The sequence below is a fragment of the Bombina bombina genome, chromosome 3, assembly GCF_027579735.1.
Source record: "Bombina bombina isolate aBomBom1 chromosome 3, aBomBom1.pri, whole genome shotgun sequence".
Lineage (NCBI taxonomy): Eukaryota > Metazoa > Chordata > Amphibia > Anura > Bombinatoridae > Bombina > Bombina bombina.
Window position 1 is genome coordinate 326,326,476 of NC_069501.1, and position 12,106 is coordinate 326,338,581.

Genomic DNA, 12,106 nt, shown 5'->3' on the forward strand with positions numbered 1-12,106 from the left:
AATTTGCTTCATTCTCTTGATATTCATTGCTGAAAAGCATATCTAGATAGGCTTAGTAGCTACTGATTGGTAGCTGCACATAGATGCCTCGTGTGATTGGCTCGCCCATGTGCATTGCTATTTCTTCAACAAAGGATAACTAAAGAATTAAGCCAATTAGATATCAGAAGTAAATTGGAATGTTGTTTAAAATTGTATTCTCTATCTGAATCATGAAAGAAAAAATTGTGATTTAGTGTCCCTTTAAGGATTGTAAAAATTACTGCATCATTAGTCTGCAAATGCTCTAAAGCAAGGACTTCTAATAAAGGCCTAGAATATAAACCCCACGGCATAGGTCTGCAACTTATACGCTGCAAACTCACTGGTGCTGGGACCCTCATTAAACACTGTATTGTAAGGTGCAGCATCTGATGCAGCTGTTTGTTCTGCTTGACCCAGATGAAGAAAAGGCAACTGGCGATCTGAAATAAATTCAGATCAGACTGATGCGCATTTGGCCAGCAGTATACGCGCTGATGGTAGATGTCCTCACGCTGCAAACTTACTGGTGCTGGGACCCTCATTAAACACTGTATTGTAAGGTGCCGCATCTGATGCAGCTGTTTGTTCTGCTTGACCCAGATGAAGAAAAGGCAAGTGGCGATGTGAAATAAATTCAGATCAGACTGATGCGCATTTGGCCAGAAGTATACACGCTGATGGCAGATGTCCTCACGCTGAAAACTCACTGGTGCTGGGACCCTCATTAAACACTGTACTGTAAGGTGCCGCATCTGATGCAGCTGTTTGTTCTGCTTGACCCAGATGAAGAAAAGGCAACTGGCGATGTGAAATAAATTCAGATCAGACTGATGCGCATTTGGCCAGAAGTATACACGCTGATGGCAGATGTCCTCACGCTGAAAACTCACTGGTGCTGGGACCCTCATTAAACACTGTATTGTAAGGTGCCGCATCTGATGCAGCTGTTTGTTCTGCTTGACCCAGATGAAGAAAAGGCAACTGGCGATGTGAAATAAATTCAGATCAGACTGATGCGCATCTGGCCAGCAGTATACAAGCTGATGGCAGATGTCCTCACGCTGAAAACTCACTAGTGCTGGGACCCTCATTAAACACTGTACTGTAAGGTGCTGCATCTGATGCAGCTGTTTGTTCTGCTTGACCCAGATGAAGAAAAGACAACTGGGGATCTGAAATAATTTCCGATCAGACTGATGCTCATCTGGCCTGTAGTATACACGCTGATGGCAGATGTCCTTCAAGATTTTTATATAACTAAACTTTAAGTATCTACGGGTAAGATTTTCAGAGGTTAACAAGTTTGTGAGCTCTTTGAGCAAGACATCTCATTACGACACTAGAACAATAAAGCATAAATACACTTACACTACTATAACTTTAATAAACTGATATTAAATCAAATTGCATGGATTAAATTCACTCTCACTGCACATATCTGTATAATGAAATAAAGTTAAGGATCTTGGCGAAGAGAATACAATGATATGATTAATATGTGTGCACTTATATCCTAAATCAAATGCCTTGACGTAGGGTCACCAATACAACTACTAGGTTATAAGCACCTTGCAGCTGGTTTACAATTTTATCCGAGAACTGCAGCACCCTGGAACAAGGACTACCATTTCTGTGACACTAAACTTGAATGTCTACAGTCACCGTGGGACAAGTACTACTGTTGGATTTTTGAAGCAGAGAGTCCTAGTGAAGCACAAGATTTCATATGTCATGAGACAATCCTGTATTTTATACCTCAGATTAGAAACTGAAAAAAAAATACTGCATTATAAGGTACAGTGTGTCATGCACCTATCTTCTTGCATTGGATTAAAAATTCTTACAAGATGTGCATAGACTGATTCATATCTGGCAAGCAGTATAACGAAGACCGGAATAAGCTATGGCAGTGGCAGGAAGATTGAAGATTTCAGAGGGACTAGTGTTATGTCACATGCTGAGTGCAATCTTACATCAGAGATTTATTTTATTTTTCTACACTTTAAGTACCCAGTGGTAAGATCTCCTTAAATACAATATTGTATACTCTTTGAGCAAAGCCCTCAAACAATAGATTGTAAACTCCTTGAAACAGGGTCTGCACTTACACCCATGGAAATCCTTTATAGCAGGGACTACCATTGTACTAAATAAATGTATTGCTGTTAATAGAGTGAGATAAACCCTCCATTTGATTAGTTCAGAAAGGAATAAATATACAATGGATAGAATATACAAATTATCCCACAGAGTGTATTACTAATTCAAAATGCATTTTTAATATAGCACCCATTATGCACCTGTCAGTTTAAACCAGTAGTATAGCAAACTGTGAAATACATGAGGTTTAAATAACACAGCATCAACCAAAGGCAGCCTGTTTCGCTACTTTGGGACTCAAGTCATTATGGTTGATGCTGATGTCCTCAAGCATTCCACCTTTTGCTATAGGGCTGCCCATTATATTGAAATGGATTTTCAATTATAAGTGTTGCAATTTTGCATAGATAAGTATATTTATTTTTTGCTAAGATTAATACAATGGAGGGATGAGCCCCAAATGGGTCAAAACTGCTGTCTATGGTTGGTGCTGCTGTTCAGCTCAAGAATTAATTTCACGCTTTGTAAGTGTGGTTATGAAAATTAATGTAATCATCAGCAAAACTGTCCGTAAACCCAAAATCAATGCTTGAGTCCAATAAAACAATAACATAGCACCTACATCATACTGAAGAGCCCCATCAAGGGAGAAACAACCTGCCTATAGTGAAAAAGCAATTTGCATTTGTAGTATTACAATATATTATTCCCATGAAAGACACCACTCTTTTTGTACTGGTTTGGTATGTAAGCGGAACTACTATAGAATAATAAGGCTTTGAGATTTAAACCTGATTTCCAAGTGCCATTGACATTTTAAAAGGGTTCCTACCTAAAACTATTAAATGGTCAGATATTCTGCACATATCTGCAATGACTATGTTTGGATATTTAAATATGAGGACACAAAGAATATCTGTTAATCATAGCAGCAACTGGATCACCCGAAAACCCCAAGCAGTTATGTCCATGCTTCTTTCAGTGCAAGCCTCCATTTTACAAGTGGCCTGCTTGCCTCATTTGTCAGTGCAAATATCCATCAGATATACATTTAAATATCTCTAAGAATAAATAGAACATATTCTGCTATGCGCAGAACATTAGATTATGAAAGATCCAATATTATCTTTTAATGTTCCACTTTTAAATAACCGCCATCATGTCCGTGCGATTTGTGTGGGTGCTAGGTATTTTTTCAACTTTTTCAGCTCAATTGAAGCCTATGGGGGAATGTGATTTTGTATTCGCAACTTCTCAAGGTCTATTTTTTACCGTGACGTTATGAACATGAGAGAGCAAACTTTTTTACTTTTGAACGCGAATCTCCAAGAGCAAAAAATTACTAAGCAGTCATTTTATCCCCTTGGTTGCCAGTAACACATGTACAGAGCAGTGATGTGATACGAACATTAATCTCCGAGAGCAAAAAATTACTAAGCAGTCATTTTATCCCCTTAGTTGCTGTAACACATATAATAAAACATGCACAGTGTAACTTCTTTTTTAGCCATATTTCTAATGCATAAAGACCTAGAAGGCCCTTTACATTAAGCTGACAGAGGTCTTTAAAAATACTGGACATTTAAGTGTCCAGTATTTTCTTTCTAATGAAACGGTGAGTCCACGGATCATCATCAATTACTGTTGGGAATATCACTCCTGGCCAGTAGGAGGAGGCAAAGAGCACCACAGCAAAGCTGTTAAATATCACTCCCCTACCCAAAATCCCCCAGTCATTCTCTTTGCCTTTAGTGCAAGGAGGAGGTGAAGTTTAGGTGTCTGATGAGAAGTTTTCTTCAATCAAGATTTTTATTTTTTTTTAGCAGAATAAGATTACTCTGTTCCTTTCTGGGGTCTAGCCTAGTCCTCATCAGTCTCTTCAGTAGGGCAGTGGTGGCTTTTGAGCACTTGAGAACTTGTGAGGTACAAGCCTCTCAATAATCTGCTGCCCTAACTAGAAAACCTGAGTAGGTTTACTCAGTTTTTCTCTCTTCACAGGTCCATGTGAGGTGCTGCACCCTCTCAAACCAGGTGAGCTGTCCTGCTGCCGGACAGCACTTTCAGGTAAGTGCCATTTTAATTTTCTTTTGCAAGGAGATTGCTGGCACTTGTTACAGCTAAAAGCGGTCTTATTTAATATGGGACTTCATGTTCCGGGTTTCTTTTAGGCAGTTTGGGCATTGAGGCTGTGAGGTGATTTAAGGTGGCTCTGTGTCTTTAACTTTTGGTCATGGAGATTACTGTTGTAAGCCGTTTTTTTAGGTAGTTAGGGCTCTGTAACCACTCTGTATATGAAAAGGGGATTGTTTCTTCTGTAAGGGAAGTCACTCTGTGAGCTGCAGGAAAGATAGGCACCTCAATGAAGCCAGAGGTCTATTTGGTTTGTTGCGCTAACACACATTTCCATTTAAAGACACAGTACACATTTATTTTTTATTTTCAAATAAAGAATTTTTACACTTTAACCTTATTTATTACATAAGATCGATCAAGATGCTTTTCAAACCATTATCCCAGTCGAAGTTGCTGCTTGTCAGTTATGTTTTGATGCTCAGGTGGAACCCCCAGTTCCTTTTTGTTCCTCATGCATTGAGAGTACTTTAAGTTATAGAGATAAAATATTTGACCATGAGCCACCATTATCCCAGGCAAATGCTGTTCGGGTGTCTCCTGTTGCAGATATGCCGCAGCTTTCTCCTCAAGCGTCCCAACTTTTTCAGTCTCCACATACAGTGCCCTGTGTTTCCTTTGGCAATCCTGTAGGATTTGCTCTACAAGACATTGCTTCCCAGGTATCCCTTGCGGTATCTGAGACCTTGTCAGCTTTCGCCATGTTGCAGGGAAGGAGTAAAAGGAAATATAAAGGAAGCAGTTAGTAAGGTTTCTGATCAAGTTCTGGCTATTCAGAGTGTCCCTTCCCATAAGCCTGAGGAAGAAGACATGTCGGTAGCATCTGAGGGGGAAACTCAGACTCAGACAGTGTAATTCCTTCTTCTGATGCTGAAGTGGTATAATTCAGATTTAAGCTAGAACACCTTTGCTTATTACTTAAGGAGGTTTTGGCTACTTTGGACGACTCCGACACAACTATCATAGTCAATCCTAAAAAGTCTAGTAAATTAAACAAATACTTTGATGTTCCCTCCGAGATGAAGGTTTTTTCGGCTCCTGACCATGCTGCGGAGATTATTGCTCGAGAATGGGAAAGACCTGGTATTCCCTTTTCTCCATCTCCTACTTTTAAGAAGATGTTTCCTATAGTGGCAGACGGTTCCTAAGGTAGAAGGAGCGATCTCCACTTTGGCCAAAAGGACTACTATTCCTATAGAGGATAGTTGTTCTTTTAAAGATCCAATGGATAAAAAATTGGAGACTTTACTAAAAAAGATGTATGTCCACCAGGGTCTGCAATGGCAACCTGCGATTTTAGACTCTTGTCTTGCCCTTCAGTCCTCTCCACGGCCGTTAGTGGCTCAATGTATGGAGGTAATCGGTCTGATGGTGGCTTCCATGGACATCATTCCGTTTGCTCGGTTCCATCTTAGACCTCTGCAGTTATGCATGCTCAGACAATGGAACAGGGACTATACAGACCTGTCTCCGCGTGTAGATCTAGATCAGGCATCAATAGACTATCTTCCGTGGTGGCTTTCTCTGGATCATCACTACCAGGGTACTAGCTTCCGCAGACCCTCCTGGGTGACTGTGACCATGGATGCCAGCCTTCTAGGTTGGGGAGCAGTATGGGGCTCATTGAAGGCTCAAGGCTTATGGACCCAAGTCCTGCCCATAAACATCTTGGAGCTAAGAGCAATCTTCAATGCTCTTCTGGCCTGGTCTCAGTTAGCCTTAGCTCGGTTTATCAGATTCCAGTCGGACAACATAACCTCGGTGGCCTACATCAACCACCAGGGGGGTACTCGGAGTTCCTTGGCCATGACAGAGGTGGTCCAAATTATTCAGTGGGCGGAGACCCACAACTGCTGTCTTTCTGTGATCCACATCCCAGGAGTGGACAATTGGGAAGCAGATTTTCTGAACAGACAGACTTTTCATCCCAGGGAGTGGGAACATCATTCGGATGTGTTTTCCAGCTTGACCCTCAAGTGGGGGCAACTGGAGTTTGATCTCATGGCTTCTCATCAGAATGCAAAACTTCCGAGATATGGCTCGAGGTCAAGACATACGCAGGCATTTCTGATTGATGCTCTGGCAATTCCTTGGAACTTCAGTCTAGCATACCTGTTTCCTCCGTTCGCTCTCCTTCCAAAAGTCATTACTCGAATCAAGCAGGAGAGGGCGTCTGTAATTCTCATAGCCCCGGCATGGTCTCGCAGGATTTGGTATGCAGACCTAGTGGAAATGTCATCCTTTCCACCTTGGAGACTGCTTCTGAAGAAGGACCTTCTACTTCAGGGTCCCTTCCTTCATCCAAATCTCCTTTCTCTGAAACTGACTGCTTGGGGATTGAACGCTTAGTATTATCTAAGCGTGGATTTTCAGAGTCGGTCATTGAGACCTTGATTCCTAAGCCTGTGACTCGCAGGATTTACCATAAGATCTGGCGTAAATACTTGTATTGGTGTGAATCCAAAGGATACTCTTGGAGTAGAGTAAGGATTCCTAGGATGTTGTCTTTTCTCCAGGATGGTCTGGAGAAGGGTTTGCCAGCAAGTACTCTAAAGTGTCAGATTTCGGCATTGTCTATTTTGTTACATAAGTGCTTGGCAGATGTGCTAGACGTGCAATCGTTTTATCAGGCCTTGGTTAGAATTTGGCCTGTGTTTAAACCTGTTACTCCTCTATGGAGTCTTAACCTTGTTCTTAAAGTTTTACAACAGGTTCCGTTTGAGCCTATGCATTCTTTAGATATTAAGATTTTATCTTGGAAAGTTTTGTTTCTTGTTGCTATTTCCTCTGCTCGGAGAGTTTCTGAACTCTCTGCTTTAAAGTGTGATTCCCTTTATCTTAAATTTCACTCTGATAAGGTGGTTCTGCGTACTAAGTTTGGTTTCCTGCCCAAGGTTGTTTCGTTCAAGAATATTAATCAGGAAATCGTTGTACCTTCTTTGTGTCCTAATCCTTCTTCTCACATTCTCACAAAGAATGCTTTTTGGATAATCTGGATGTTGTGCGAGCACTAAAATTTTATTTGCAGGCAACAAAGGACTTTCATCAATCTTCTGCATTATTTCTTTGCTTTTCTGGGAAACGCAAGGGTCAGAAAGCTACGGCTACTTCACTTTCCCTTTGACTGAAGAGCGTTATTCGCTTGGCATATGAGACTGCTGGACAGCAACCTCCTGAGAAAATCACAGCTCATTCTACAAGGCTGTTTCTTCTTCCTGGGCCTTCAAAAATGAAGATTCTGTGGAACAAATTTGCAAGGCCACTTGGTCATCGTTGCACACTTTTTCCAAATTCTATAAATTTGATACTTTTGCCTCGGCTGAGGCTTCTTTTGGGAGAAAGGTTCTTCAAGCAGTGGAGCCTTCTGTTTAGGTTCCTGTCTTGTCCCTCCCTTATCATCTGTGTCCTCTGGCTTGGGTATTGGTTCTCAACAGTAATTGATGATGATCCGTGGACTCACCATGTCATTAGAAAGAAAACAAAATTTATGCTTACCTAATAAATTTATTTATTTATTGACACGTTGAGTCCACGGCCCGGCCTCTATTTAGACAGTTTCTTCATATATATATATATAGGCACCTCTGCACTTTGTGTTACTTCCTTTTTCTCCTTTTCCTTTGGTCGAATGCACAAGAGCTATTGTCTCAATCATGCAAGTATAGGGCCTGCCAATCACCCCCAACTCGCTTGTTCTGTGTCACTTATCTTCGCAACCTCTGTAGTGGCCGAGGAGGAAAAGAATCAGGAACTGCTTCTTAAATTTGTAGTTGCAGGCTCGCTCATGACAGCATGCACCACAAAGTCTCAGAAGCTGTCAATGCAGTTTGATAACTTTTCCTTTTTGTGTTCAATGTCCCTTTAATTTATTTTCTTATCATTATATTAATGTTTATTTTCAAAGCAATCATCTTTATTAAACCAATTTTTTATGTATGTTTCTCTTCCAGTAGTTTTAATTATGCATTAATACTGATAATGTGCCCTAAGTGGACACAAGGCTAGGGAGTATACAGAAGAGAAAGGAGCCAAGTTAAAATTTATTAATAAAATATCAAGTAAAAAAAAACTTGTATACTTCAGATAGAACATGCAGTTTTAAGACACTTACCAGTTTACTTCCATTATCAAATTTTGTCTGTTTATATACACACTTTCTGGGGAAAAAGCTCCTACTGAGCATGTGCACAAATTCACAGGGAATACATATACTAGTCTGTGATTGGTTGACAGCTGTCACATGATACAGGGGGCCAGAAAAGGGGATAAAAGATACATTTGTCAGAAAAAAATCTACTACTTATTTGAAATTCAGAGTAAGTGATATTGCATTGCCTTTTTTATTATGCACTTGTTAATTGTGCAATTCTATTGTATTGAGTGGTTATTTAAATATAATGAGCAAAGGAGATCTGCACAATACACCAGACAACAGAAAATAACCTGCAATACCCTTAAACCCACCCGCCAACAGCTCCTGTATGGGTACTCACCCCTTCTAGTGACCACAGAACAGGAACAATTGAATAATGAGCCCAAAAGTCCTTAAAGGGACAGTAAATGCAAAAAATAATGTTATATCATTCTACACATAGTGCAGAATTATCTAACATTATCTTAGCGACAGATTTGAAAAGCTAAAGATTTTACACCTGAAAGTTGAACTTACCTGGTCTTCTCTCCAGGATCTTCTGTTTGTGTCTGCTTTTCAAAAGTGCTTCACGGGCGTGCTGTCTAATCACACAGTTCAATTTTCAGGGGTAAAATATTTAGCTTTCCAAACCTGTCACTAAGATGTGTTATCTATATGACACACATGAACTAACGCCCTCTAGCTTTGAAAACCTGTCAAATGCACTGAGATAAGAGACAACCTTCAAGGACTTAGAAATTAGCATATGAGCCTGCCTAGGTTTAGCTTTCAACAAAGAATACCAAGAGAACAAAGCAAATTTGCTGATAAAAGTAAATTGGAAAGTTATTTAAAATTGCATTCCCTATCTGAATCAAGAAAGTTTAATTTTGACTAGACTGTCCCTTTAAATGTTACTAAACTGAGGAGAGATGGGAGTTGGGAGGGATTAAAGCTCTTCTGTAGGTTCTTGGCCTCCTCCTAGTGGCGGAATTATCTCCCACATATTATGGATTCATAAGGACTATCATCATCATACGAAAGAAAATAGTCCTATTCTCTTTGTCAATATATTGTAATCTTTGTAGAACATTGTCAAGGTATATGTAAAGATTAATATGTATGTTATTATATATTTGGCTAGTCAGTGCCAGGTGATTCATTCATTCATAAAGCATTGGATGCTTTGACTTGAGACCAAAGTTCAATCTTCCCCCATTCAGTATGCAAAGTTAAAATACATCCAAGTGAAGAAAATAAAACATTTGGTCTACTTAACTTAAACAATCACTTAAAAAGGAATGTTGTAAAAGTGATTTTGAGAAATAGCAGAGTTGTATAGCTTAAATTAAAAGATATCATAGCTTTTGAAGCTCACAGCCCTGCAGGGGACAGCATTCTGAACCTATAAACTAGATAAGCTGGTCAAAATCCCAAGGAACTGGTAATTAACACAGGCTTGTAAAATGACCCCTGCTATGTAACTGCTGACACTTGAATATACGTAACTCAGACATACGTCTGGGGAGGATAAAACCAAGCAGAGACACATATGACATTACAGCCTACATCATTTAAAAAAATGTATAACAATGTGTAATCTGCTGGATTTTTGTATAATTTTGAACACTACATAGAAATGAATGTGTGAATGTGTGTATGTATATATATTTATATATATATATATATATATATATATATATATATATATATATTTATATATATATATATATATATATATATATATATATATATATATATATATATATATATATATATATATATATATATATATATATATATATATATATATATATATATATATATATATATATATTGGAAGCATAGAATGTTTTAGGATTTTAAAATGAGCATTCTAACAATTATCTCTTTCATTCCAGGCATCTAAGAAGTACATATCTAATTGAAATTTTAAATGATATACTGTGTATTTTATCCTCTCAAAGAGAGATATACAGATATAAAATATTGATCTGTATGGAATAATAACCTCTGTATCTCTATATTTTTCAGACATATAATAACAAGATGTCCTATGAATATGGACCATAGACAAGATTCATGCATTCAGGATTTAATAGAAATATAAAATATATTATATTCATGTTTGGGATGCAGTGCAGTACTGAATATGAAATATGCTGTGGTTTTTATATGAATATATATCAGGATTTTAAATGTTATTAATGTAATATCATGTAATATGATATTAAAAAGAATAATGAAGTTTCATATTAAAATAATCAGAAGGAATAATGTGACATAGCACAATACATTTGAACATGTGGATTATTAATGTAAAGAAATGATGGCATTTATTGCACATTTTAAAGAAATATTTTTTAGTGTTGGAAATGATTAAATCAATCTGTTTGTCTGCTGCCCCCGATGGCAAAAACCTGGTGTTGTGATGCAAGAATTACAACCAAAAGACAATTGGTTGCTAACAGAGATGCTTTTTTCCCTAACAACCATATATCCCAGGTTGTCCAATCAGAAGGGACAAGCACCGTGGGCGTGAACGAAAAAGATCATCAATGATTATATAAGGAATAGCTAAATGCAAGACAAGAACAGCTTTTTGGTGATCTGCTTGTCACTAGTGATTGATAACTGGCAGCCATTCTCCTGGGGACACAATCCTTTTAAGCAAGAAACGGAAAACGTACCTTGATCTATACGATAAATTTCCTTCAAATAAGATGATCTAAAGATATTTGGAAAAGACAGCTACCAATTGGTTCAAATTGGTGATGTATAATTATTCAAATTTTTAATATTTGAAACAAAGGTTATTGGTAAGACCATATTCAACTTATAGTTAAGAGATTTAAAGGGGCACTCAGTATTTTAACTGTGTTCATAGTCCTGTATAGTGTTAAGTTTGTCTCTTGTATGCTAAGTTTTTTATCTTTGCAATATATATATATATATATATATATATATATATATATATATATATATATATATATATATATATATATATATTAGAATTGATTTTAATTATAAGTAACTAAGAATTTGTTCCAGTTTAAATAAATGGACATTTAACCCTTTAAGGACACAGCTTTCAGTTTGCTCAATTGTTTAATGACGGAAAAATTCCGTCATATGTCCTTAAGAGGTTAAAGTAACTGTTTACATTAAGAATATATGTACTTTTAGTATCCTAATTAGAATTGTATTAGAATCAATTGTAACTAAATAGCTGAGTACATTGCTTGAATGTTAGTAGCTGAATTTATTGGAGTCTCATTGTGATATTTTAAATGCAACTCTGATTTGGGAGGCTATTGTGAATAAGGCAACTTTTATGAACTTTGCATAGCATATTTTAATAATTCAAACGTGTATAGTCTTGATTCATATTCTTTTTCATACAGATACATTTCAATGTGTTTATAGATATTAACTAATAATAATAAAGAATTCAGGAACTTATATTAATTTTATGGTCTAGTATATGCATATTGATTGAGGGTTCAGTTTAAAGGATAATTATTAAATATACATTGTGTTATAACCCGGCCATATACTGACAGCATTCTAAATTATGTAAAGGAACATTGTACTCAACAGTTTTATACATTTAAATGAGCAGCATTTTCACAAGTCAGATTGCATGTGCCGAGAGGTGGAATTTGTATTATTTATATTTAATTACATGTATTAGCATTTGTTAACATTATCGTCAGGGCA

General features: G+C 37.5%; 1 protein-coding gene across 1 annotated transcript in view; it reads right to left on the bottom strand.

The window, feature by feature from the left end:
* The window catches only part of DHRSX (dehydrogenase/reductase X-linked), a 973,969-nt gene that overhangs the window by 782,159 nt on the left and 179,704 nt on the right, over positions 1-12,106 (bottom strand). The window lies entirely within an intron of this gene.